The sequence below is a fragment of the Callorhinus ursinus genome, unplaced genomic scaffold (genome assembly GCF_003265705.2).
Source record: "Callorhinus ursinus isolate GAN/ISIS: 27379988/994484 unplaced genomic scaffold, GSC_fseal_2.0 scaffold13, whole genome shotgun sequence".
Classification (NCBI taxonomy): domain Eukaryota; kingdom Metazoa; phylum Chordata; class Mammalia; order Carnivora; family Otariidae; genus Callorhinus; species Callorhinus ursinus.
This window is the reverse complement of record NW_027397075.1, coordinates 8873251-8895811: the sequence shown is the minus strand read 5'-3', so window position 1 is coordinate 8895811 and position 22561 is coordinate 8873251.

Here is a 22561-nt window from a genome sequence, read left to right as displayed (position 1 = left end):
ATGGGTATTGAGGAGGGCACGTTTTGCATGGTGCACTGGGTGTTATGAACAAACAATGAATCATGGAACACTGCATCAAAAACTAATGATGTAATATATGGTGATTAACATAACAATAAAAAAAATTAAAAAAAAAAAAAAAGAAACATGGTGCCAAGATTCAAAAATTGATTAACTGGTGAGAAAATCATTAAACAAAGTGTCTTTAGGACAGGGTGCCATGAGAGAAAGTAACAGGGGGAGGTTGTTTGGATTTGGAATCTAGGAAGTGACATGGATGCTGAGACACAAAGGATGAAAAGTCATTTCATGCCTAGGGGATGACTTATATGAAAGGTTTGGTACATTCTAGAAAAAAAACAAAAGAAGAGTAATCAAGCTAGAACATAGTGAGAGAGGAGCAAGTAGAGGGAAATGAGATTGCAGTACAGGTAGGGGCCAGGTCATGCCGGTCTTGAGGTCATGTAAAGCGTTTGGATTCTAGTTGAAGCCACTGAAGGGTTTGAGCAGAGAAGTGAAACTTTACATTTTTTTACATTTTTGCATTTTTAAAAATTTCACTCTCCATACTGGCTTTAGCATGGAGCATAGACTATAGGGAGGCAGGAAGGCCAAAAAGGAGGTCAGTTAGCAGTAGAAACAGCACAAGCTGCTAGTGGCTTGGGCTAGGATGGTGACAGCAGTGCACAGACAGTGAAGTGAGTAGATAACTTTTAAAACTGAGGAGGGTAGGGGGCACCTGGGTGGCTCAGTCGGTTAAGCATCTGCCTTTGGCTCAGGTCATGATCTCAGGGTCCTGGGATCGAGCCCCACATTGGGCTCTCTGCTCAGTGGCGAATCTGCTTCTCCCTCTCCCTCTGTGATCTCTCTCAAATAAACAAAATTTAAAAAAAATAAAATAAAATTGAGGAAGGTAGAATTGATAGGACTTGGTGATCAACTGGGGTTGAGAATTACTCTTTTCCTTGTTACCTTCTTCTCCTTACCAACACCATCTTAATCATCATTGGCATCCTCGCCTTCATTATCAACCGCATTGGCACCCTGAACAGAACTATCACCAGCAAGAGCTTATTCTCCCCTTGACTGTGCACGCCATTCCATTCCATCACTCTTTCCACCACGGCCATGATTAGGATTGATCTTTTCCATAACCATCACCACTGAAGGCTTTGCTTTCAACTCCATCCCACTGTCTTCTTTTCTTACTGATGTACACTTGTTCTTGCTTGCAACATCATCAAAACAGCACTCAAATGTTCCATCAGCACCAGGGAGCCAAGACGAAGGTAAAATTCAATGAGGCTGGTCCCAGGCCACCCAAGGATGTCTATAAAGTTAAATCTCTCCTTTCTCTTGGCTGTTTTTCTTTCTCTCATCTTCATTCTTACCCAGACTCTCATTTGTTGGACGCCGGGGGCTGCCTTTCACAGATTAGCAACTCTGCCAAAAAGAATCTCTTTTTCAGTGGTGCAAGCCAGATTTCCAAAATTGAAGCTGATATCCCCAGCTCTGACCAATCTCTGTGGGTGGGAGGGATAAAATGCACTGGCTGGCCAAGTCTAGATCACCTGCCCACTCCTGGAGCCCACGTACGATGGATCCATCTCACTCCAACATTTGAACTAAGAGGTGTCCTGGCTATCAAATGTAGAAAATAAAAACACAGGACACCCAGTCAAATGTGAATTTCAGATAAGCCGTGAATGGATTTATAGTATAAGTATGCCCCGTGCAATACTTGGAATATACTTATACAAAAAAAAAATTATTTTGTTGTTGATATCTAATCTGAAGTTCAAACTTAACTGAGTGTCCTGTATTTTATCTGGCAAACCCAGCTGGCTTCCCAAAGGAACACCAAGGTGCTATCACCAGAACCGGGAGGAGGGCTAAAGGGAGACCAAAAGAGCAGATGCCCCTACACCCAGCCTGTGTGCCTGCCTCAGGTGCGCTTCCCTCACCTACATAAGGAGGACTTCTCCCAGTCCCCTCTGCAAAGATAACCTTGTTGGTTTTGAACATTCTGTTCCTCCCCCACCCCGAGGATTTTAATATAATCTACCTAATTATGCTCAGCCACTCTTGAAGAAAACAGACAGTAATGTTTTTCAATAAATATGGAAACACATCAAACATTGGACAATATCATTACTCAGCCAGTCAACTGAAAAGGCATGATAAAATTGGAAAGCTCCTGAGGCAGAATCCAAACAAGCCACAGCATTGAGAATTAAACCCACACTGGCCCCATGCTGGGTCCTGGCGTGCTGGAGGACAGTAGGGGTTCCAGAGGCTGGTTTTTAGTCTTAAATCAGCGTCTGACAGGCTCTGAGGAGCCCAGAGAAGTCGCCTTCTTTCTCTGAGCCTCAGTTTCCTTAGCTGTAAAACGAGGGTGTTCATACCCATGAGCCCCAGAAGGGGCAATCTGAGAGGATGGGATGAGCATGTGCTGATGATTGATGTAAAAGGCACTTTGGAACTTATGCAGAGGCAGACCAACGGTTACTATTAAAACACGGGGAGAGGACATTGAGACAGGGTAGGGGGGAGTGCACTTTAAGAATGTAAGGAGGAAATATTTTAAAAGAGAAGGAGGGAGAATGTCAGAACATCAGGAAGAATGGCTACCCCTCTCTCATTATGAAGCACCAGGCATCATGGGAAAGGAGGCATTTTTTTTTTTTAAATTAGAGAGATCTGGATCCGTGCAACTCTGCAGCCCTGAGGCCCCAGTGGCCTCACCAGCCTCACCTACCAGGGTCTTGAACACACAAAATTCTTTCCTGCCCCTGGGCCTTCACACATGCTGCCCCCTTTAACTGGGACACTTGAAAGTCTACTGGTTTTTTTCTTATTTGGTCTCAGAAATTACTTCTTCAGGAAGGGTTTAGCTCACACCCCAGTGTTGGTTAAAGGCTCTTATGATGCGTGACTCGGGTGTGGTGAATGCCCCACCATCTCCCCTCTGGCACACAACTTCCAGCTCACACCCACAGCATCCGACCACACACCCCAGTGACCCTCCACGTATGGACTTTTCTCCCTAGGCGGGGGGAATGCTGGAATTGCTGGAGAGGGAAGGCCCCCAGGAACAGCCAAGGATGGGTGGGGTTGGAAGATAAATAGCCCCAGGTCTCTCACCCCTTAGAGGAGGACAAAGCTCTGAGGTTCTCAGCCTAGGTGAGCCCCAGATGCCAACCGCAGTGACTTGCTCAGTGGTACAGCTTATACTGGTTTCCTTCCTTCTCCACCTTAATTCCCCTACTTGTACCAGTGTGTCCGAGGATCACCCCCCAAATAAAATTACTTGCCCTCAAATCTCTATCCCAGGGTCTACTCCAAAAGAAACCCAACCAAAGACATACACAGAGACTCTCCAATAGCAATTAATGATTAATGAGGAAGTTATTTGTTACCTGTCTTCCTGCTCCTTTGGACATTCAGGCAGTATGGTAGATACTATAGGATAGCTCATCCAACGTCATCCTGATCCAACTCCCCCTTCACATTTCTAGACACTGTTCAGCCAGTGGAGGGCATGTGACAAACTTCGGATTGATGGGGTAGAAGTAGAGTCTGTTGGGAAGGGAACCTCCAAGGAAAGCAAAAAGACCTTAGGAGGAGAAGGTTTTGGGTCCACTTGGAATACAGATGTGACATCTGGAAGTACAGAAGCCACCTTGCAACCTTGGGGACAAACCTCTTTGTGGGTGGTGAAACCAAAAAGATACAGAGTCCGAGTCTCTGATAACATTGTTGAAACACCTGCCCCATCCTTCAATTGCCTACCATCAAAATACTTTTAGAAGATAAATCTGTTTAAGGCCCCATTTTGGGATATCTGTGTTTGCAACTGAATGTATTGTGAACTGATGCAGACAGGGATTAGGTTGGTCCTATCCGATGCATATTGTTGGCTTTTAGGTTAGTGCATAATACGCAGCAGATATGGAATGAAGATTTGTTGATTTAATAAATGAATTCCGCCCAAAAGTCCCTTCCTGCAAGTACAGAGCTTATTTTGTGTGGCAAACCCATAAGGAACAAACTCAGGGCTGTAGCCATTTAGCCAGAATTAACTGTACAGTTATTAAGATTGTGGCACTAGAGGGGCACCTGGGTGGCTCAGTCATTAAGTGTCTGCCTTCGGCTCAGGTCATGATCCCAGGGTCCTGGGATTGAGCCCCGCATCGGGCTCCCTGCTCTGCAGGAAGCCTGCTACTCCCTCTCTCACTCCCCTTGCTTGTGTTCCCTCTCTTGCTGTGTTTCTCTCTGTCAAATAAATAAATAAAATCATTAAAAAAAAAAAAGATTGTGGCACTAGAGAGAAATGGTCCCTGTTTATTAAGTCTTATGAGGTCATGGTGTTCTACTGGCCAGTTGGACTCCACAGACTTGACCCGTTTGTAACTATTTAAGCACAAAGCTTCCATCTGTCCATTAAAAACACCTAGAAGAGCTGGCTGCCGCTCTCCATACCCTATATGATATAATTAGCTTAGAATGAAAAGGATTCAGTAACCCATTGGTCTAATTTCCCCATCACACCCCTGGCATGGTGCCAAGAGATGAAAGTGGGCTGCCCTTTCTGCATTACTGGAAACATCTTCCCACATCAGCATAAAAATGCCTTGGCCAGAGAGAAGCTGCTTCAAGGAGCAATGTGGTAGGGAGAGCGCTAGGACCCTGTTACAATGTGGCAGACACATCAGGTGTGTTTCTTTTTTGACTCCCCACATCAATTTTATCAGAAAAACACGCTGCCCCAACCTTATCATTGGTACAACTGGTATACAAAGACACTGCACAGGGTTAATGTATACCATTCAGTGAGTTTAGATATTTGTATACACTTGCATTACCATCACCACAATCAAGATGATGAACATATTCATCACCTTCAAAGGTTTCTTTGTGTCCTTTTGCGGTTGTTTCTTTGTTGTTATTGTTACTGTTCTGTGGTAAGAACATTTAACCTGATATTTACCCTTTTTTTTAAATATCCATTACTCTTTTCTTTTTTTTTTTTAATAAAGATTTTATTTATTTATTTGACAGAGAGAGACAGTGAGAGAGAGAGCACAAGCAGGGGTAGTGGGAGAGGGAGAAGCAGGCCCCCTGCTGAGCAGGGAGCCCCATGCGGGGGCTCGATGCGGGGCTCGAAGCGGGGCTCGAAGCGGGGCTTGATCCCAGGGCCCCGGGACCGTGACCTGAGCCCAAGTCAGACGCTCAAGGGCTGAGCCACCCAGGCGCCCCTGACATTTACCCTCTTAACAAATGCTAATCCCCTCTCTCTCTTAAAAAAAAAAAAAAAAGCTAATATCCGGGAACACCCACACAGACACACAGACACACCCAGAAAAAAAATTGAGAATTCGGGTAGGCAGGGTGAAAAAAAAATGAGTGGGGGGGGGGGGGGGGGGGGGGGGGGTGGATGAAGAAGGACTATAAAGGGGTACAGGGTTGCTTTTGGGGATGAAACGAAGTTCTAAAATTAGATTGTGGTGATGGTTGCACAACTCTGTAGATAAACTAAAACCACTGAATGAATATATATATATATATATATATTCATTCAGTGCATATACATATGTGTGGGTATATATGTATATATATATATACATATGTATGTCTATACATATATATGCAAATATATGTGTGCAAATTTGTAACCACCACATCAGACTTGCCCAGGCCTGAACAAAAGGAACCAGAAGGAAGAGCTCAGGAATGCTAAAGATGGAGAGAAGGTGATGATGGACGTGATGACCAGAACAACAGACCACAATAGCACCGTCTATGGAAAGTGGACGTCTGCCAAGTATCAGGCACAGTGGCTCCACTCACCTCTGTAACGCTGCAGTCTGGAAGGTGTTGCCGGTCCAGGGGTGGGGGTCTGCAACCAGCACATGGGCTCTGGAGACAGGCCACCAGGTGCAAACTGCACTTGCAGCCCTTCCTAGCCAGGGACGTGGGCAAAGTCCAAAGCCTCACCAAGCCTCAGCTTTTCCTTCTGTAGAGAAGGCCTAAGATGGAATTGGGAGGACATGAGCTGGAATTGGGCATGTGAAGCTCTGAGCAGAGCCCTGGGTAAGCATTAGCTCCAGCTGTTAGCATGGGTCCCCGCTTGATAAGACACGCACAGTGGCTCAGGGTTTGACCCAGCAAGGTCACACAGCTAATAAGACATGAACTTGTTCCAAACCAGGCCTAGCCCCCAACTGGGGGCTGTTGCCACTACTCATCCAAATATGAATCTAAACAATTAGGTCTGCCACCTTTGACTGCCCCAGCCCTGCCCCTGAAGGCATCTCTCCAGATCATTAATGCCAAACCTGCCACAACCGTGCCCAGCACTGGCCTCCAGTCAGCTCCCCCTAGCCCTCCGACGCCAGGGCATGCGAAGGCCAAGCTAGAAATTCACTGATAGAGATTCTGAACAGCACAAGCAGTGGGTCTGGAACCAACCGGATCAAGGTCATATTCCCTTGAAACTGCCTGCTGCTGGGGCCACTGTCCCGCCCTTTCCCAGCCAGGACCTACAGTGAGAGACTGTGAGAGACAGATGTCTCACTATTTCGGCTCAGCGGGGGCTGGGAAAAATCACAACATCAGCCCAGAAATCTTGCAGAAGGAAAGGGGGACCCAAAAAGAAAGGGTACAGCTACTTAAGCCCTCGCAGAGGATGAGGAGAGGGCCACCTCTGTTCAGCCTGGGAAGCTCTCATTTGCTGAGCAGCAACTGTGTGCCAGGCACCAAGGAAACCACAGAAATAGAACAAGGTCCCCTTCCTCCTCTGAGGACCTCACAGTGTCCTGGGGGACATGGAAAAGGGCAGGAATACGAGCCACACGATATAGCACATGTGGTCACAGAAATGGGCCAAAATCGTCCTCTTTGATGACAACTGCCCTTTGTAGAGTGCTGACCCAGAACCCCTTCCCACACCAGAGTATTCAGAGCACCCCCTGCCCACATCCACCCCAGTGGCTCTCCCTTGCCCCTATCATGCTGGTGAGAATCGAGCTTCACAACAAACCAGCCAGAATTTCGTGTGGCCCAATGGAATATTATGCAGCCATCAAAATGAATGAGATCTTGCCATTTGCAACGATGTGGATGGAACTGGAGGGTGTTATGCTGAGTGAAATAAGTCAATCAGAGAAAGACAGGTATCATATGACCTCACTGATATGAGGAATTCTTAATCTCAGGAAACAAACTGAGGGTTGCTGGAGTGGTGGGGGGTAGGAGGGATGGGGTGGCTGGGTGATAGACATTGGGGAGGGTATGTGCTATGGTGAGCGCTGTGAATTGTACAAGACTGATGAATCACGGATCTGTACTTCTGAAACAAATAATGCAATATATGTTAAGAAAAAAAAAAGAAGAAGAAGATAGCAGGAGGGAAGAACGAAAGGGAGTAAATCAGAGGGGGAGACGAACCATGAGAGATGATGGATTCTGAAAAACAAACTGAGGGTTCTAGAGGGGAGGGGGTGGGGGGATGGGTTAGCCTGGTGATGGGTATTAAGGAGGGCGCGTTCTGCGTGGAGCACTGGGTGTTATGCACAAACAATGAATCATGGAACGCTACATCAGAAACTAATGATGTAATGTATGGTGATTAACATAACAATAAAAAAATTTTTAAAAAAGAATTGTTGGACAATAAACAATACTTTAAAAGCAAAAAAAAAAAAAAAGAATTTCGTGTGGCCACTGTGCAAACTTGTCACAAATTTCATGGCTTCAAACAACATATATGAATCTGTTTCAGGTTGGGGGTCAGATGTCTGAAATCAGTTTCCCTGAGCTGAAGTTAAGGTGTCTGCCAGATGCACTCATGCTAGAGGCTCCAGGGGATCCATTTCCTTGCTGCTTCCAGCTTCTGGAAGCCACCTGCATTCATCGGCTTGTGGCCCCTCCCTCCATCTTCAAAGCCAGCCTCAGGGCACCTTCTCTCCTGTCTGACCTCGGCCTCTGTCTGTATACTCTCTCCCTCTGACCCTCCTGCCTCCCTCTTATAAGGACCCTTGTGATCACAGTGAGCACACCCAGAAAATGCAGGAAAACCTCCCCATCTGTATTCAAGACCCTTAACCTAACCACATCTGTAAATTCCCCTTCACCATGGAAAGTAACAGATCCACACGTTTCAGGGATTAGGCTGAGGACACCTTTGGGGTCCCTGATTCTGCCCAGCACAGGCCCTATGAAGGTGGGGGCTCACCATCACCCCATGTTAGAGATGCAGAAACCAAGGCTCAGAACATTGAAGTAACTTATCCAAAGACTCAAAAGGAGCAGGGATTTGAATCTGGGTTTACCTGGTCCCTACAAGTATGTAGGTTCTGGTCTCCACTCCACTACAAAAGACAGCGGGAGGAAGTCCCCAGCAGGCAGTCAAAGAGGGCTTCCCGAAGGAGGGGACCCCCCAAGCCAAATGACATCTGCAGCTGGGGCATAAATAGAGTATTCGGGGCTGAACTGCAGGCCGCCTGACTGTGCTTCCCTCCACTGCTCCCTAGCGCAGCATCCATGCATTACACGTGGGGGAAAGAAGCTGGGTAGCCAGTTCACCCTGTCGTTCCAGACATCACGACAAAAATAATAGCTGAGCTGGAAGTTTTAACAATCCAGCCAGTTATCTGCACACTTGTTTGAATATCTGGGCCCTCCCTGAGCATCCGTCTCCTGTCTGAAAAAAATGAGCAGAATTGATGTCTGTTAATGTAAGTGCATTAACCCACCCTCCCTACCTCCTTCCATTCTTTTCCCAGTCCCTGGAGTTCTGTTCAGAAGCATTTTTCCAGTATGAGATAGGATCTCATTTCTACAACAGCTGGGGGAAATAAGGCATCTAGACACAGACCAGACAAGCCTGGCCTTCCCCAACCTCAGCCATTAGTCTGAATAGAACCCCTTGGAGAAGCTGCAGTCAGGGACTCGTGGGGCCATCCAGGCTGGGAAGGAGTGGAAATGTTTAGTATAAAAATAGTACATAACCTCTTTTTTTTTTTAATCTTGGGAAAGAGGAAGAAAATAAAAGTCGCCTATTATCCCATAGCAGAGAAATTTCTATCAACATGGGAGGCAAATTTCTTTTCTAATCTTTTTCCTATGAATGAAATAATGATAATGGCATTTATTAAGCGTACTCTGGGTGCAGGGAGATGTTCTGGGTGTTTGCATCCATTGTGTCAGCCCTCCTGGCAATTGCATGAGGTAGGTGCTATTATCATCCGCAGTTCATTGGTAGGAAAAAGCAATAAGACGATAAATAGAACCTGGATGGTGGACAAGAGCAGAGGCTTTGAAGGCAGACCACCTGTTCTTTCTTTTTCTCTCTCACTTTATATATTCCTTGTGTAGGTAAATATACACAAGTTTTAAAATTCAAAAGGTACAAAATACCACACCATTCGAAGTCTCTCTGCCTCTCCTGATCCCAGTCACCAGGTCCCCTTCTCCAGAGGCAACAGCTCTTAGCAATTTCTTTTTTAAAAGATTTTGTATTTATTTACTTGAGAGAGAAAGGGAGAGAGCACAAGCAGGGGGAGCAGCAGAGGGAGAAGCAGACTCCCCATGAACAAGGCGGATCCTGGGATCACGACCTGAGTTAAAGGCAGACGCTTAACCAACCGAGCGGTGGCTCAGGGCCTCAAGAGGTCCCTCTTAGCAAGTTCTTTGTATCCTTCCAGAGGTATTTTGGGCAAGGAAATAGGGCTTTGTACACCTCTGTGTGTGTGTGTGCGTGCACGTGTGCATTCCTTTTTACAGATGGTGGTATACTCCACACCTCTGTTTGCTAATTTAACAAAATATCTCATTGGTCATTATGAGTCAGTCGAGGGTGGGCTCTACTTACCAGATGCATAGCACTGAGAAGACATTTCACTAGTTCCTCCTTCAGGCAATCATCGTGAGAAGCAACTAATGCAGGTAAAACACTTGGCTAGAGCCTTACACATAGTAAGCATTCACAATATGCAAGATATTATTATTAGAATGCAATCGTACTGCTTATAGTCTTCTCTTCAACTCTAATTGCATCGCTCAATTGGCCATCATATGCAAAAGTAAAAAACCTCGATCCTTACCTTGCACCACATATAAGAATAGGCTCTAAATGGACCACAGATCTAAGTGTAAACACCAAAGCTATAAACTAGAGACTCACATGGGAGGAAGGCCTTGGGGCTTGGGGTTAAGCAAGATTTCTCAGGGGGTTAAGTAAGATTTCTCAGGCAGGACACAGCACCATTCATAAGAGAAAACCATGGTCCCCAATGATGCTACCCCTGGTAATCACATACACACGTAACCCCCTCTTTGTGAGTGGGGATGGGAGCCTCAACTTGCTTCTAACCAATCAAACACAGCAAAGTTGATGAAATGTCATTTCCATCATTAAGTTACCCAAGATCATGATTGGAGGAACTGAATTCTGCCAACCACCTGAGTAAGCTTGGAATCAGACCCTTCCCCAGTCAAGCTTTAGAATGAGACCCTGGCCCCAGCCAACAACGAGGTTGCAGCCTTATGAAAGACAGACACAGAGAGGACCCAACCAAGGCATGCCCGGGTTCCCGCCCCACAGAGATGGTGAGATAAAGAGATGTGTGCTGCTAAATTTGTGGTGCTTTGTTACGTAGCAACAAAGAACTGATATAACTGACATGTTTCTGGAGAGCAGTTTGGTGCTGTTTGTTGAGGACCTAAACACGTACATGCTCTTTGATTCTAGAACTCCACTTTGGGAAACAGAAAGCCAATTTCTCCAATGAGTACATACAAAGATATCCATCACAGAGTGCCCTAGTCTGAGAAAAGTATCTAACATTTAGCGAGGACCTGCTATATGCCAGTCATTTTGTATGCTTCACTCACTTAAGCCATGTAGCAATCCTATTCTTATAATACTACACCCATTTTACATGGCAGCTAATAAAGTCTCCAAGACATGAAGTGACTCACCCAAAAATGAATCAGACAATGCTTATTACATTCTTTGCATGGTGTCTGGCACAAGGCAAAGGGCTCAATAAATCTTACATTGTTTGTACTCATTTCATTTCAAGCAGCAAAAACCTAACCCAAAACAGTCTAAGCTAAAGAGGGCTCAAAGAATTGGGGAGTTCAAAGAGGTGGCTGGCTCCAGGTGTGGCTGTATCCAGGAGGTATCCAGAAGGATATCTACCATCAGGACTGTCTTTACCAATCTATTAGTTCTGCCTGCTTCTGTTTTTCAGACTCTAGCCACATGACAAGCAAAGGCCCCAGACTTATTTCCTCTAGACCTAGCAAACCTGGGAGAACAGGAGCATCCCTTTCCCAAAACCCATAGGCGGATCCCAGAGAAGAATCTGACTGGCCCTGATTGGGTCACATGCCCCTTTCCAGAATTATGTTGCCAGGAGGTTAGGGCTATATGACTGGCCATCCTGGATCACATGACCATCTTCCAGGGGTGTAAATGTCATGACTGACAGTCCCTCCCAGAACCACAAGCGCAGGACAGAGTGGTCCCCAAGAGGAAGGAAGCACTGCAGACAGCATGGGCACAGCCACCCCCATTAGCAAGGATTATTCCAGCATGGACATCGAGGGCAGGCCACAGTCAGGCCACCACTGTGAGCTCTGGAGCTAACATCACACCCCTCATCTCTTACCTCCCTGCGCTAACCTTTTCAAACCTCAGGGTTTTGAGGTTTTTAGCTCCGGAGCTAACTGCTGAAGATCGCTGTCAGCAGGTCTGCAAAAAAACTCCCTGACAGTGTCTAGGAAAAGCAGCTCCCCGGAAAGCCTCTGTGAACCAAACCAGCTGGAGGCAAGGGTCAGAGCCGAGCCAAGCTGACGTACCCCCGGGTCCTCGCACACAAGGGCCCAGTGCTGCCAACGTGGCCGGTGATGCAGCCAGCCCAGGGGAGGCCCCCCGGAAGGCCGAGGGGTTGGACGCTTCTCCGTGGCCCCACCCAGATGACAGAAACAGTTATAAATTGGCAATTAGGGTTGCTGTTGCTATCTGTCTGAAGTAAGATCTCCAAGAACAAGGACCAGGTCTCTGGCTGCCCCAGTACCAAAGAGCTTTTCCATCCCTCTTTCACACTGCATATTCCTCGAGTACAGAAGCTTCCATCCTCAGGAGACAGACCACGCATTGTTTCCCACCCAGACCGACTTCTGACACCCCGTCCAGTAGAGCCCCATCTCTCTGTGCTGTTCCCACACCTTGCTTTTCCTAACAGGAGTTACAACCACCGGCCCTGTACATGAGCTGGCTCGTTGTCTGTCCCTGCCACGGGAATATAAGCCTCGTGAGGGCAGGAATGGTTGTCTCTTTTGTTCACTGCTTCATGCTCAGCTTACAGAAGCGTTCCTAGCACATAGCAAGCACTCAACATGTGCTTATTGAATGAATAAGTACATTGCTTATTACCCAATCTCTGTCAAACGTGGAAAACAAACACACGACCGATGAGACACAGAGATGTCTTGTTTGAGGAAAAATGGACAATAGTGTATTCATCTGCAGAAATGTTTGCATAAGCAAACCACGGATTGGCCTGACCAGCCTGATGCCTTCAGCATTTGAGGCTTGCTGCAGACCCCTAGCCTACCTCGACATATCGGTGAAAATCTAAAGAGAGCTGAGGCTTCCTATAGAAGATACATATCTTATATACAGATAAAGACTCAACCAACGTTTACTTAAGGGGCTGGAATAGTAAATATTTGAGGCGTCCCTGGCCATATGATCTCTGTCACAACTGTTCCACTCTGTCTCTGTAGCATGAAAGCAGCTAAAAACAGTTGCAAATGAGTGGACTTGCATTTGGTCTGCTGGGTTTTTGCTGGCTGGTTCTACGTGAACTCTTCAGAGACTGAAGAGAGGAATCTGTGTTAGGGTGCAACTATTATATACCAGGTAGTGAACTGGGCTGTTTCCTTGAGTCCCTAAAACAACTCTGTTGGGTGGGCATGATCCGCATTTTACAGATGAAGGAAAGTGAGGCTCAGAGACATTAATAACTTGCCCAAAGTCACACAGCTCATTAGCCAAGGTCAGAACTTGAATCCAAGACTCCAAAGCCCTGGCCTTGGTGGTCACATCACACTGCCTCCCCTGGGATGGCTGTTGGTTCTTGTTACCCGACTCCAGGTCCCTCAGCACCTATGCACCCCCGTCCCCATTGGCATTCAACCCACTCCCACCCCTGCCCAGCTCCTGTGGAAGCCTGCTTATTCCCAAGAGCATGCAACTGCTCCATTTGCCTGCAGCCCTTCTGACCAGCCCACCCTCCCTGAATCACCCCCCCCTCCGTCAGCTGTCTTACTCTCTCCTTCTCCCCAGAGCTCAGCGTTGCTCTGTTGGCAACGCATTTTCCCACCTGGGAAAGAAGAAATCGAAAATTTTGTTTTTGCACAAGCTGTCCTCTTCACCTATGGCTAAAATCCCACAGAACAGGAATAATAACCAAAGTCATACAAAAAGTTGATATATATTGAGCTGGCACATGGACCAGCAGTTGGCTAGGGGCTGGCTAGGAAATGGAGAGGCAGGAGGAAGAAGGAAGAGCCATCTCCAGGAACGGATAGAAACCAGCACAGACCCTCCTGAGGGAACAGGGAGTTCCTTTAATTCAGCCGGGCAAGGGAATGGAGGAGATTCCAAAAGATGGAGAACTTATAGGAACTCATCAATAGGGAAAGTCACACGGTAGGGCATTTGGGTGCAACGACACAGAAGGAGAGCATGGTCCTGGTCAAACAGCCAGCAGCCTGGCAAGAACTAGCCACCGGGAGAGAGAAGGACTGCCTGTAGGCATCCGGGGTTTCAGACGGCCCAGCACCCCCTCCCCCTTCTTCGATGGAGAACCACGCCTTCCAACTACACTCTTAGTGGGGCTGTCAGTCAAGGTGTCCCACCCACTTGCAGCAAGATAGACTCTTCAGATGCTCCTCTTTCTAGATTTTACCTCAGGAACACAGAACCTAATGAAGGAAAATGATTGGGGGCATCCAATTGACTTATTTCTAAGATAATGCCTTGCAAAAGGTCCTTTTGTTTTTGTCCTAAATTTCCTGAGCCTCTCTGGCCCCTGCCTCTTTCAAGGCCTGGCTTCTCCAGCTTTTCCTTCCATTTGCTGTGAGATTTACCCACACACATCTTTTAGCATAAATCAGCCATTGCTGGTTCCAGGGGCTTCTAACCAGGCTGTCCAAACAGATGCAGAGCTGTGTAGGGTCAAGCAGTCATGGGAAAGAGTAGAAGAGGCACTGGACTTTGGAGTGATTGAGTCTCGGGTCAGAAATGCCAGGCGGGCAGTTACTGCAGGAATACAGGTGAGCAAGAAGGTAGCCTGAACTGTGACAATGACGTTTGGAATTGAGAGGAGGGGTCATGGTCCAGGCCAATGACCAGAGGCATTCATCATTCATTCAGTCACAGGCACTTCTTCAGCACCTACTATGTGCCCAGCATTTGCCCCCTGGCCTCCTTCTTTGTCATCTGCCACTCGTCTCCTGCACGAGCTATTGCTACATCACAAACCACCCCCAAAGTTAATGGCATGAGGTAGTTAATACAATAAACATTTGTTATCTCCTGTGAGTTGGGAATGTGAGGGAGGCTCGGGTGGTTTTAGGTCTGGATCTCTCTCGAGGTTGCAGTCAGGATGGCAGCTGGGGCTGTGGTCATCTGACGGCTGGACTGGGGCTGGAGGGAGATTCTGCTTCCAAGGTGGCTCAGTCACATGGCTGGCAAGTTTCCGATTGCTGCTGGGAGGGCTCAGTTCCTGCCACGTGACCCCTCTAAGGCTGAGAATCCGAACAACTTGGCAGCCGGCTTCCCTGGAGCAAGTGACCCCAGGCAGAGCAACAGGGAGCCTGCAATGCCTTCATGCCCCAGTCTTGGAAGTCACACATCTGCCACTTTCTATTTGTTAGAAGTAAGTCACTAATCTACACGCAACGTGGGAAGGAGGGAAACTAGGGCCCACCTCTTGAAGGGAGGAACATCAAAGAGTTTATGGACATATTTTAAAACCACCACAAAGTCCCAACATTGTTCTTCCCCCACCTACCATCTCTATGGGATACTCAAGCAAATAATACAAAAGCCCCCATCTATTGAGTACCTACTATGCGTCAGACACTGTGTTAGTTTACTAGGGCCGCTATAACAAAGTACCACAAATTGAGTGGCGGAAGCAACAGAGATTTATTCTCCTACAGTTCTGGAGGCTGAGAGTCCGAAATCAAGGTGTCGGCAGGATTGGTTCCTTCGGAGGCTGTGACGGATCTGTTCATGCCTCGCTCCTGGCTTATGGTGGTTTGCTGGCAACCTCTGGCATCCCTTGGTTTCTGCTGCATCATCCCAATCTATACCGTCCTTCATTTGGCATTCTTTCTGTATGCATGCCTCTTTGTCCAAATTTCCCCTTTTCCTAAGGACACTAGTCATATTGGCCTCAATTCTGAGTGCAACAAAGCAGCGTGTGTGTCTTCCGATAAATGTCACCAAATATACTCAGCTCTGTTCCCTCCAGGAAATGCACAGATGGCGCCCTCTGCCCCGTGGCTCAGTCAGGTCTGAGGGGCTGGTCTCCGAGGACTGGCCCGTCCTCCTTCCTCCAGAGTCTAGAGTCTTGCATGGAGGATTATTGAAGGTGAGAGCTCCCTGAGGTCACAACCCACAGGACAGTTACAATCTGTGTCTAAGGCAAGTAATAAGGGACCCCAAACATCATTTGGGCAGAAGTATCAAGAAATAATGATGGTAGTTAATGGTTGCATGGGGTTGAGTTCTGGCCTGCTTATTGCATTTACGACGATCCCTGTGGGATAACATATAATTCTCCCTATTTTCCAGCTGAGGCTCAGAGAGATTGCCCAGCACCGTAGACAGGTGATCTGCATGGTGCAGTCAGTTCTCCAGCTGGATCCTATGGCAAGGACTCCACCCACTGGCAGGAGGTGAGCTCTAATTCTCTTTGAACCTGCACCGGCCTCAGGACTTCTGGACCCATAGAATGCAGCACAAGTGCTGTTCTGACACTCCCTAGAACAGGACGGAAGGGACCTTGCAACTGCCACCTGGAACACTCACTCTGGGAGAAGCCAAACGTATGCAAGTCACTCGGCTCCCCTGAGGACCCCCCACTCCCACCCCCATGCTAAGAGAAGCCCATGGCACATGGGGAGGCCTTGGAGGATGCCCAGCCATGTGGAGAGAGAGAGAAACAGAGACTGGGAGCATGGATGTCCCAGATGCAAGAGTGAAGAACCCGCCCAGAATTGGGGCCCACCCCTCACTTCCTCCAGCTCCCACCTCACGGGTCAAACAGTCCAGATGAATCCTTCCTAAATTCCTGCCCCACACATTGATGAGCAGAATGAAATGGCTACCCGAAACACTAGGTTTTACAATTCGTTTTATTCGGCAGTAGAGAGCCCAGTCTCGCGCATCCCTTGTATCATCTTTGTGCATCGACCCTGGCTTCCGTGAGCTTGACTTCTAGTGGCTGTGGCTTAGGCTTTGTTCAGCGGACCGAAAGCACCGGATCTGTATATACACCAGCAGAAAGCTGGTAGTGCCTGGGAGTTACATCTTCCTGCAGTGACCTTAGATGATCGCTGACGAGTGTGGGAGTGCGAAAGCCCAGTTTCCTTGCTGTGCTGGTTGAATGGTGACCCCCCAAAAAATATATCCACCCAGAAACTGGGAATGTGACCCGATTTGGAAAAAGGTCTTTGCAGGTATAATTAAGTTAAGGCTCTCAAGATGAGATCATCCTGGGTTGTCTGTTTGGGCCTTAAACCCAATAAAAAGTGTCCTTATAAGAAGAGGGGACACAGACATGGAGAAAAGGCCATGTGAAGACAGTCTCTCAGGAGCACCTGGGTGGCTCAATCATTGAGCGTCTGCCTTTGGCTCAGGTCATGATCCCAGGGTCCTGGGATCAAGCCCCGCATCAGGCTCCCTGCTCCGCAAGAAGCCTGCTTCTCCCTCACTCACTCCCCCTGCTTGTGTTCCCTCTCTCGCTGTGTCTCTCTCTGTCAAATAAATAAATAAAATCTTTAAAAAAAAAAAAAAAAGACAGTGTCTGAGACTGGAGAGACATGTGCACAAACAAGCCAGGGAGCCCCCAGGGTAGCCAGCCCATCCGAAGCTGGGAGAGAGGCAGGGAGGAGATCTTTCCCAACAGACCTCAGAGGCCCCCAGGACAGTGAGGGAATGAATTTCTGCACCCCATCTGTGGTCCTTTCTTGCAACAGCCCCCAGGAAACTCCTCCACTGGCCTGCAGAGGCTGGATTCCACCTGAGCCCTCCTCCCCAGGTTCAATCACATGCACGTGAATTCTCATCACTGGGTCTGCTTCTGAGAGCCTGACCTAACCCAAGGAGTAAGAGGCAGGACCAAGGATGACCCCAGGGTGGCCCAACTCTAGGGAGTTGGGAGCACATTTGAGAAGACCCTCTTGATTTTCTGAACCAATGTGCAGAGTCAGACTTGCCTGGGTCAGTCCCCTGGGAGCTGAGTGACCGCAGGCAAGAAACTTCACATCTCTGACCTGCAAAATGGGGCCAGTCTTGAACCTTCCCCTCTCAGGTGGCCTAGAGAGCTAGAGATGGTGTATGTAAGCACATGGAAGTGCCTGGGCGTGGGCGCTGTATTCTGCACTGTGGGGCGGGAGCAGGGTGGACAGTTCCCAGACAATGCACCACACCCCTAGGGAGGGCTCTCAAAGCACACTCTGGAAGATGTAGGCTCTCCATGAGCCCCTGGCTGCTCCGTGTTGACCAGACTTGGCATGTGAAGTGTTCCCAAGATAAAAGGAGCTAATGGCGAGCCATATAATCGAAGTGTATTTGTGAGATCTGAAGGCTCACGAAATATCTTCCACTACAATACAGAAAAATGCAAACTGGAGAGAGGGAAAGGAGATAGACCACAAAGGCTGGAACAGAAGGGAAGGGGCCGCCTGCATTCTGACCCTCATATAACAGTCCCTGTTTCTATTCTCAGGGAGTGGTGTTGACACTTGGGAGCAGGATTGCAGGGGAGAAAGCACTGAATGATCTTGCCTTCGGTCATCCAAAAAGAAGCCAGAGCTAGAGAGGTTGCCCACAGTCTCCCAGGGTCGGGGGGCTCAATCCCAGGTCAGCTCAAGTCCAGAGCCTGGACTCCCAGCCCCTGCCTTCCTGATGCTGCCCAAGGTCCCTCCTGACCCTGCTTTTCTCCACCCTCCAGCCTCTACCCCTTCCACCAAAGTTCAGCATTTCAAATCACAGTGCATTCTTGGAGGTTCTGACTCAATACAGCCATGACGCCCAAAGGAATGATGGTCATCGCAGAAACAAACAAGAAAGCATCCCGGTGAGAAGAGCAATGGTCATCCATCCATCAGGCCACCATTTTCCTGAATGTCAAGACCACAGCTGCACACCCGCACAGGAGATTTCAAAGTATGGCTAAGAAACGGGTAACTACAGCCCGGGCCGAGAGCATCTCTGCAGTTAGTTTTGGCATATGGATGTTGTAATGAAAAGGCACTCTGTTGGCATCGAGAGAAATTTAAGTGCACTTCCTCCTAGACGGGGCAGGACAGAGTTTAGAATTTCACCTGCTCTGCGCATCACTCTACCTCTCAGAGTGAAGTCAAGATTGTTGGAACAAATTCACAGCATCCTTTTTGCTCCATGTGGGGTCGACACAGGTGAATCCAGCTGAAGGAGCAGGCATAAGGTTGCTGAGATGGAATCACCCCGATGTCCATCACAGCCGTGTGAATAAATAAATAGCGGTATGTTCGTTCCATGAAATATCATACTGCAGTGAAAATGAGTGCCCTGCACCACACACAGCACGGACTAGCCTTGGAGCATTGGGCAACAATATCCAAACACTAAAGAATAGACGTGAGTGTATTTTACGTTCAAAGTCAAAACTACTACAAAACCATAAGGACACACTAGTAATTGAGTATCTAAGTACCTTCGAAGGGAACATGGTGATTATTTCTAAGGGAAAGAGAGGAGAATAAACAGGCTGCTGGGTTTCTGGTAATGTATAGATCTTGACCTGGGAATTACGTGGGTGTTGGCTTTGTAACTGTTCTACTTTACATGTATGTTGTGTGGGTATATCATATCAATGTTGTATTTCATAACGGTTTGAGACAGTCACTAGGGAGTTGCAGATGAAAACAACAAGGAGGTATCCTTATGCACCTGTTGGAACGGCTAAAATCCAAATCACCAAATGACTGGCAAGGATGTGGAGCCAAAAGGAACCCTCATTCGTTGCTGGTAGGAATGCAAAATGGCACAGCCACCTTGGAAGACGGTTTGGCGGTTTCTCGTAAAACTAAACATAAAACTCTCACCAGGCAACTCAACAGTCGTGCTCCCTGGTGTTCTCCTAAATGAACTGGAACTTACAGTCACACAAAAACCTGTTTACGGCAGCTCGGTTCATAATTGCCACAACTGGGAAGCAACTGCAATGTTCCTCCGCAGACGAATGGATAACCAAGCTCTGGCACATGCAACACAGTGGACTATGAGTCATCACTAAACAGAGATGAGCTACCAAACCAGGACAAGACATGGAGGAAACTTAAGTGCATGTCACTAAGTGAAAAGCAGCCAATCTGAAAAGGTGACCAACCATAGGACTCCAACAAGATGATGTTCTGGAAAAGGCAAAACTATGGAGATGGTCAAGACATCGTGGTCGTCAGGGGTTAGAGAGGAGAAAGGGATGAACACAGGCAGAACACAGGGGATTTCAGGGTAGTGAACACGCTCTGTGTGACTCTACAATGATGGACACATGTCATTATGCACTTGTCCAAACCCATGTTCTGCCCACCACCCAGAGTGAACAGCAAGGTGAACTATGGACTCAGGGTGATGAGACATGTCAACATGCAGTCCTTGATTGTTAACAAATGGGCCACTCTGCAGAGGGTGTTGATAGTGGGGGGGTGGCAGGGGGGTGCATGAGAAATCTGCAATTCCCCTCAGTTTTGCTGTGAACCTAAAACTGCTCTAAAAAATAAAGTTTATTAATTTTTTAAAACTGTTTTAAGAAACGAAGGAGAGGAGAGGAGGGGCCTGGGACCTTACCTCTCTGACCTCATCTATAAAATGGGAACAGCAAGCCTTCTGTTGCAGGACTGTGATGAGGACCAATGGTGACGCACTATGCAGGATGCCTGGCATGCCTCCCATTCCTCTGGGATTAATAACTGGGACATGGCTTTGTATTCCAGAGTCACTGCCCCTTACTCAGCTCGAGAAGATCAACCCATACCCAGCTCGAAGGAAAGAGGTGTATTTTAAATAAAATGAAATAGAAACCAGATGAGAGACCAAGGCTGTTGAGAAGTGGGTGGCCCCTCCCTGGGGAGATGGTCTGTAGCCCCCCCCTCCCTGCCCCTGGCATGCTCCTGCTGCTCTCGATATTCAGAGGTGATGGATCCCACTGTTGGGACCCCCGGCGATTGCCCTGGGACCCCACAATTCGTGCCAGCATACAGCGATGGGATATCTTGGTTGGGCAGGCCCATAACTGGAGGAGGGAGGGAGCCTGGCAGGGAAGACAGGCTGCTACTCCATACCCTCCACCAGCATCCTGGGACCTGGATAACCCAGAGGCAAGAAGAAAAACAGGGCAGGCTCGCGCCAATTGGAAATACTCCTTACTCTCCAGACGCAGGGAAGAACAGGGCGACTTTGCAAGCTCATCTCAAAAGAGAACATTTTGACCCAGGTCTAAGTGGATCGCTAAGAGCTCTCCTGCTCACCATGCACAGGGAGAGGATGGGGTGTCAGTGGCCAGCCTCTCTGAAATCGGGCATTCCTGGTGACATCCCAGGCAACAGTGCCTCCCACGGTGCTCCTGGGTTCCCCAGGCTCTCGTTCATTCTGCAAACACAGGTGCACAGCATGATAAGGATGACCAGGACAAGCAAGGCCCTGCTCTCATGCCACTTACATCTGCAGGGCTGGTTCCTGCAGGAGGCTCTGAGGGAGAGAATGAATGCTCCACGCTTCTCTCCTGGCTTCTGGGGTCCCGGCAATCTCGGTCATTCCCTGGCTTGTAGACACATCACTCCGATCTCCGCCTCTGTCTTCATATGGCCTTCTCCCCATGTGCCTTCCTCTCTCTATAAGGACACTTCTAGGATGGTGGGTGATTTCATCTCAGAATCATGAACTAATGACATCTACAAAGACTCTATTTCCAAATAAGGTCACATTCGGAGGTTCCACGTGGGCACGAATTTTTGGAGGATACTATTCAGCCCACTAAAGACCCTAAATTGTGCAATTTTAACACCACAGTGGAGGAGGTGAGCATTGGCTGGGCGACCCTAAAACAATTCGCAAAAACAATGGTAGCAGGCACTATAGTTACGGCACCACAGCCCCTCATCCAGACCATTTCTGTGCCTGTGGGCCTGACTTCTGACAAGGCGGCCCCAGGACATTTTCACTGGAGTCACTCTCCTCATATGCGGCTGATCAGAAAAGCCAAGGAATTAGCAGCCCTAACCAATGACTGTAGGATTCGGTATACAAATACCGTGGTGCCTTCAACTCTTAGGTGTGACAACTCAGAAGCACACATTTTACACTGGTTCCAAGAATTCCCCAGCAAGATGAAACTCCAGGGAACTGAAGCCTTCCCACTCAGCTGGAGGGGATATACATGGTGCAACCACTTCGGAAAATGGGCTGGCTGGCCCTCAAAAAATTAAATATAGCATTACCCTAAGACCCAGCAACTCCACTCCACGGTATGCAGCCAAGAGAAAGGAAAACTTATATCCATATAAAAACTTTCCATGTATATTCATAGCATCCTTACTCATAACAGCCAAGAAAAGTAGAAACAACCAAATGCCTATCCAGCAACAAATGCACAGATAAAATGTGGTCTGTCCATATGATGAAATATCATTTTGCCGTTAAAGAGGAACGAAGTAATGAATCATGCTACAACATGGATTAACTTGGAAAATATATGCTCAGTTAAAGAAGCCAGACACAAAAGAGGGCATATTGTAGGATTCCATTTATGCGAAATCCATAGTCAGAAAGCAGATTAGGCACTGCCAGGGAAGAGGACAATTGGGAGTGAATGCCCGTGGGCTCCGAGTTTATTTCTGGGGTGATGAGCACGTTCTGGAAGGAAAGGGTGGTGCCACCTATAGAGCTTCATGAAGACACTAAATCCCCCGATTCATAACCTCGCTCGTTCGGGCAGCTGTAACACCACACCAAAGACGGAGTGGCTCATAAACCACGGAGATTTCCTTCTCAGAGTTCTGGAGGCCAGAAGCCCGAGGCTGGAAGTCCTCCCGGACCTGTCCCCACCCTACCTTCCCCCAAGAAGAAACCACTACTTGAGTTTGAAGACATCTTTGCAGACTTCTTTTTGTGCATTCACATAAGCTGCATACATCCTGGGGGGGGGGGGGAGGACAAATGTAATATTTTGTGAGCGTTTTCTCTCACATACATAAGATTTATACAGTC